A 6,709-nucleotide genomic window follows, 5' to 3' on the forward strand; every position below is an offset into this window, starting at 1 on the left:
AGCTCTATCTTCTCCTCTCACACACTCTTCTTCATCAAGAGCAGGAATCGGAAGGAAGAGGCAATTTTCTCTATATTTTCACCACTTGAAAAATTACAAAATAGTTTTGCCTGATCATCACTAAAGGCCACAAGGTCACCGCCATTCAAATCAATGAGGAGTCCTCAGGGCTCTCCGCTCTTGTTTTATGGATGGCCCAGCTTTAAGTTGGAGAAGTTTTTACCATGTGTCCAAAATAGCAGCAACTGGCACAGCCAGCAAAGCGTCACCTCATTTACTAAACTTAGTGAAAATCCCTTTGCAATCTGATAATTTGCTTTGCTAGGTGAACAGCCCATATTCCTTTTGTTAATCAACTCTTTTAAAAGATATTCCAGCATGTAGAGAATATTGCCAATCTTATCCAGTCCTGTATTGAATAAAAGAAGCATGCAGTAAATGTCAAGCTAATATACAAATGTCTAAATCGCTGACATTATCCACACTTAGGTCTTGAGGCGTAACATCCACTGGAAATGACTGAAAGTTAATAATAATGACATTGGCTGTACTGTGCATGAACTCAGTATGAGACAGCATTGTGTGACCTTAGGCAAGTTCCACCCTGAGACACATATAGCAAAATGATGCTGTAAGCTGTTTGGTCCATGAGTTATGGTTCCTAGGAAAATGTGTGCACTGTGCAGCATCATATCTGTGCAAGCATTAATTATCATTAATATAGGCTGTCATCATTAGTGTGTTAAACGTTTCAGGAATGCACTTCAGCTTTCCATAGCGTGTGCGTGTTTGTGAATAAGGATATCATCAGACTGACAATGTCAAGATGTTATTCTATTTGTGGGCATCAGCATGGGTACCGCTTTTATGGCTCAGAGACGCAATCTCTTGTTCTGCATTCCTTCCTATCAGTTTATCTCAGATTTGTCAACTGATTTAAGCTATTACTGTAGTTTCCATGGGTCTGCAGCATATTGGAGCCTCCCCTGGAGAGAAAATGTCTTTTTTTTTATTATTTCCTCTTTGGTACAGTAGAGAGCAGACTTACAGTACAAACCACAGCTAATTGCCTGCTTCTGCTGCTATCTGGGGCTTCTTTTCAATTGTTACATTTGATTTCATGAGAAATTACTAAGATCCTCAGTTTGCTGTCACAGGTACTTAGGTTTCTAAAATGCAGAGCAGTTTCTTTGTCTGATGAAAGTGTGTGTGCTTGTAGTTTGTGTGTTCACAGTGCCAATGTGTGATGTGTGTTACTACTTTGTGTGCTTGTAGTGTAATTGTGTTATTAAAGTATCTGTGTGCATGCAAATGTGTTTGCAGTTTCTTTATATGCTCAAAAGGTGCGTAAGTGTATGTACTTCTAGTTTGTGTATATGTTCACATGTAATAAAAGTGTGTGTTTGTGCTTGTAGTTTGTGTGTGCCCCTGCAGTTCCTTGTGATTAAAGTGTGTGTGCTTGCAGTTTCTTTGTGCAATAAAAGTGTGCGCTTGTAGTTTTGGTGAGTATGTGTACTTGTAGTTTTGGTGAGTGTGTGTACTTGTAGTGCTGGTGTGTATGCTTGTAGTTTTGGTGAGTGTGTGTGCTTGTAGTTTCTTTGTGCAATAGGAGTGTGTGTACTTGTACCTTTAGTGAGCGTGCGTACTTGTAGCTTTAGTGAGGGTGTGTACTTGTAATTTTGGTGAGTGTGTACCTACAGGTTCTTTTTGTGATCAGAGTGTATGTGTGCTTGTAGTTGGTGTGTGAGTTCACAGTTTGAATGATAAAAGCGTTCATTTGTGAGTGAGGTTGCAGTTTTTCAGTGTGATTAAGATGTGTTTGCACTTACTTGTGATGAAAGTGTGTATATGTGTTTGTAGTTTCTGTGTGTATGTTCCTAATCTTTCTTTATGTGTGTACTTGTAGTTTTGTTGTGTGCTCTTGCAGGTTGTTTTTGTGATAAAAGTACAATATATGTATACTTGTAATTGTGTGTGTGCTGCTAATATCTTTGTGTATTAAAAGTTTGTGTGTGTGTGTTTATGTTTGTGTATGTCCTGATAAGTTATTTGTGTAATGACAGTGTGTGTGTGCTTGAATTGTATGTGTGTACTTGTAGCTGTATGTGTGTGCTTGTAGCTGTATGTGTGCACTTATAGCTGTATGTGTGTACCTGTAGCTATATGTGTGTACCTGTATGTGTGTGCTTGTATTGTATGTGTGTACTTATAGCTGTATATGTGTACCTGTAGCTGTATGTGTGTGCTTGTAGCTCTATGTGTGTACTTGTAGCTGTATGTGTGTACCTGTAGCTGTATGTGTGTGCTTGTATTGTATGTATGTACTTGTAGCTGTATGTGTGTTTGTATTGTATGTGTGTGCTTGCATTGTATGTATGTACTTGCAGCTGTATGTGTGTGCTTTTAGCTGTATGTGTGTGCTTGTATTGTATGTGTGTACTTGTAATGTATCTGTGTACTTGTAGCTGTATGTGTGTACTTGTAGCTGTATGTGTGTGCTTGTATTGTATGTGTGTACTTGTATTTTATGTGTGTGCTATTAGCTGTATGTGTGTACTTTTAGCTGTATGTGTGTGTACTTGTATTGTATGTGTGTGCTTGTATTGTATGTGTGTACTTGTATTGTATGTGTGTACTTTTAGCTGTATGTGTGTACTTGTATTGTTTGTGTGTACCTGTAATGTATGTGTGTGCTTGTAATGTATGTGTGTACTTGTATTATATGTGTGTAATTGTAGTTGTAGCTGTATGTGTGTACTTGTACTGTATGTGTGTACTTGTATGTGTGTGCCTGTAGTTTTGTCAGTCCCTTTGTGTAATAAAAGTGTGTTAATCCCAGCACACAGGACATTGTGCTCCCCTACATTGGGGATGTTTGTGAATATCACAGGAGTCACACACAGCTCTGAGCACAATATTGGCGGTGTGTAGGGCCAGCTAATGGAGCTGTAAGTTGATTAGTGTTAGCAATCAGCAGACACCCTGATCAGGGCAGGAGGAGGTGAGAGCCATTCATCAGTGAGAAGTGTTATCCATGGATGACCCCTAAATCATGGCACCGCTACTAGATGCGCTGATTGGACGCAGCATGGGAGCAGCGCTACTTTACATTAGCAGACATAGGCAGGGGGAGCGAGGAAGGATTGGCAAGCCGTAGGGGAATCCTGCAAGCAGCAGCACAAATAAAAGCAGGCTGCCGTGTATAGCGCACATTCCCTCCCTGAGATAAGGACCTATGAAAGTAGCCCTCCTGCTGGGGGAACAGCACACATATGCGGGCTGCCGGCTGCCGGGTGTAGAGGACGCTGGGCTCCCCCTATTCTGTGCTGGGGAGGGGCGAGCAGGCTACAAGCAAAGGCAGCAGCTGCTTCACGTGTGTGCCTGGCACTGGCTGCTGGAGCTGCTCCCAGCCTGGACACCCTGTCCCTGCTACATCGCCTCTATGACCTAGGGGGTGTGCCATCCAGGAAACAAGTGTGGACCAAGCTCCCACCATCACCCATACAGGATACCTGCTCACCTGGAACTCAACACAACTCATCCATTGTTACACACAACTTTTGGATCCCTGGAGAGTAACCAAGTGCAGCAGGTAAGTCAGTGCTTTAGTTGTGTGTGTTCAGGATTTAGCATGGCCAGACAAATCTTTATCATGACCCATCCTTTGATTGTCAATTCTTTATCATGATCCATCCTGTGATTGTCAAATCTCCATCATGACCCATCCTGTGATTTGATTTCTTCATCATGACCCATCCTGTGATTTGAATTCCTTATCATAGCTGTCACTGCTTACAGTACAAATGAGAACCTGTCCACATCCGAGCATCCTGTAAGTTCAGGGCTGGATTGTAGGGACAGATGGTGCCATTGATCTTTCTGACATTTCCAAAGCAAAGGGCAGGAACTATGCCAAATGACAGAAGGGAAGGAGAATGACCCTTGTGTTTTGGAAGCTGCAGAAACCTGTAGGCTTCTAATAGAATGGGCACTCCGCAACCTGCCCCAACCTGAGCAAGGCTGGAGGATTAACACACTAACACTCAGCAAATCTCCCTCTGTAAGCAGCATGTGAGGCTCAGAAGAAAGCTGTGGCCATATTAATCCACAGGTCTGTGAAATATGAAGGAGGCTTCCGCAGCTAAGAAGGGGTTAAAGTAGGGACTAACTGGGTTCTCTAGTCAATAGGAGCCTGCAAGGAGTGAATGTCAGCATGTGATCATCCTGACCTTAACCCTGCTGGGAAGAGATGTGTCAATATCACCACAGCTGCTGCTTTCTTGCCAGAAAGTTCATTTCCTTCTATGTAGGACAAAGGGGGATTTTATTGTGAAAGCAGCCCTGACATCGCTGCTTGATTTCTCTTAATTGCAGTAAAAGAGCGCTGATTTAGAAAGAACCACTATTTTGTCAACACAGAGCTAGTAGGAAGATTGGTGTGGGAGAAGGAAGTCTTACTTGTTTTTGTTCCGGAACAAGGGAATAAATCAATCAGTTGCAGGCACATGCGGCGGTAATACAGCCAGACGTAACCGCCAGCTCTGGTACTGATGTGATGTATACAGCTTTACCGTCAGGCCAGTCACATGGACATGGCAACAATCAGCCTTCCACCATTTAGCATCACTTGTGATGGACAGGATAGAAAGCTAGTACTAAGCTAGAGTCAAAATACTTGCATTCACGCTTCTAAGACTTTTAACATCCAGTTTGAAAGGTAAAAAATTACCTGCAGTGAATCTGTTCCCATTATATCTGCTCCAAGGCTATTTAACATGACCTGATGTAGGCTGCCATCATTTTCCCCTGCACTTGACCTTAAACCCTTACTCCTTGACTCCTATAATGACCGGTGTTGCCCCATTGTAAGGACCACGCTGGCCTCCTTATAATGCTATGGAGCTAAACCTCTGCTCTGACCTGCACTTGGAGCATATGTCAGAGATTTGGAAGCAGTGAAAGAATTCAGTGGGTGGTCTTTTATTCCTGGCATGGGAATATGGTTCTAGTTCTGCTTGGTGCTTTCTGTAGTTTAGTCTGAAGTCATAAAACAAGCTTGATAACTTTTTTTTTTTTCCAAAGTGCTGTTGGAGTTTGTCAGTGCTCGCTAATTCAGTAAAATACTGCCATAAATCAGGTGAAGAGTCAATTGTAGAATAGAAATCTTACTGACAATCTAATTACCATTTTATAGAAAAGCGATCCCGTAACGCACAAGTTAATGGAACTTAATGGCAATTCAAGCTGCCCCCTTATATCTTTATTAAAATATTTCGCTAGCTCTCTGTTTGAACTCCTTTTTGTGCCTTAATGGCCACTAGAATAGTACAACTTAATGGTACAGTAGCTGAAATCAGCTTTTCCACTGAAATGTTAGAAGTCACTCCAAACGCTTTAATCTTATTGCTGCTGAAAAGAAATATTTTTGATTGTATTAATAAAAAGTTTTCAGACCACAAAAATAAAAGTGCTTTTTTTTTACCTTGTACAGCAACTTACTTGAGTGCACTTGCTCTTATATTCCCCGAAGCAAAAGTAATCGAGCCTTCTTTCATCTAGTATATCTCATAATACATCTGTGAATGTTGGTCATCATTTCATCCCTTTTTCCTCCATTTCATAGCTCCTTAGCTAAGACAGTCGTAGCTGAGACAAGTCAGTTCTATGCTTTGAATTAGAGAACAATTCATTGTACTGACTGCTCTTACCTGGTAAAAAGTATATTCTGATTGGTTGTTATGACTTGCCGCACAGCACATATCTTTTGGTTAAATAAGCCAGCAAGATTGTTCATGAAAAAGCCCTCATTTCATTTGATCCCTACTATTTTATTTAATAATTTGAAAGCCGCTGCTCCTTTTATTTTGAAAACTGCTGAGATTTGCCATTTATTTCTATTTACTGCACGATTAATGCCAGCAGGGTTACTCTTTTGCTTAAATTTATATGAAATGAATAAAACTTCAATAAAATAAATAAACAGAGCCTTGAGCAGTGTGCAGCTGTTAGGCCTTTTGCATGATTGACCACTACTATATTATATTTAAAAATCGGGGACCTGATTGCATGTGAAGAATTGCAATACCCTGTAATATACTATATGTAGATTTTAAATACACTAAGAAGATTAGTAAAAAAAATCTTAAGGACAAGTTTTACTTTTTTTATCAAGTGCTTTCTCTTTTCACATTGCAAACTTTGTCTAACACATCTAATCCATTTAGCCAGTTGAGGCTAGTGCTTGTGCTAAGCCCCACTGAGCCACAGTAATTACGTCTCATAGTAATATGTTGGGAAGCATCATACAGGGAGCAGGAGTCAGGCTCACACTGGAAGTTTCAATAACACACGTTTGTCAGAAAAAGAAGAAGCAAGTGCACAAAGGGTCATGCATTTTATTCCTAGGAGCTGCAAGCTGTTATCTTCCCATTATTGACTGTTATAAGTACAATCTTATATATATTTCTTTAAAATATACTATTTTAGGCTTTAGCTATGAATTGGAATTAATCATTGTCATTGCCAATAGTAATAGAACCTGGCTTCATGTAAAATAATAACTTCTTAGAAATAGATTCATTCGGTAGTGTATGGTGTGAAATGACTTTTGTCCATGCAAAGGAAAATTTGCATACAATATACTCATTATTAGGGACCATATCTATGTACACTCATTAATAGGGACCATATCTATGTACACTCATTAATA

The 6,709-nt window shown here is 40.3% G+C and overlaps 1 protein-coding gene across 12 annotated transcripts in view; it reads left to right on the forward strand.

Moving 5' to 3' along the window:
- Positions 1-3,132: 3,132 nt before the first annotated feature.
- Positions 3,133-6,709, forward strand: part of TENM3 (teneurin transmembrane protein 3) — a 699,726-nt gene continuing 696,149 nt past the window's right edge. For 7 of the 12 annotated variants that reach the window (XM_072406090.1, XM_072406089.1, XM_072406092.1 and 4 more), the window contains exon 1: positions 3,133-3,592. The gene's annotated coding sequence lies outside the window, so the exon portion shown is untranslated. The remainder of the gene's footprint in view (positions 3,593-6,709) is intronic. The other 5 variants (XM_072406091.1, XM_072406093.1, XM_072406094.1 and 2 more) reach the window with 1 other exon arrangement.

This window comes from Pyxicephalus adspersus, chromosome 3, assembly GCF_032062135.1.
Source record: "Pyxicephalus adspersus chromosome 3, UCB_Pads_2.0, whole genome shotgun sequence".
Lineage (NCBI taxonomy): Eukaryota > Metazoa > Chordata > Amphibia > Anura > Pyxicephalidae > Pyxicephalus > Pyxicephalus adspersus.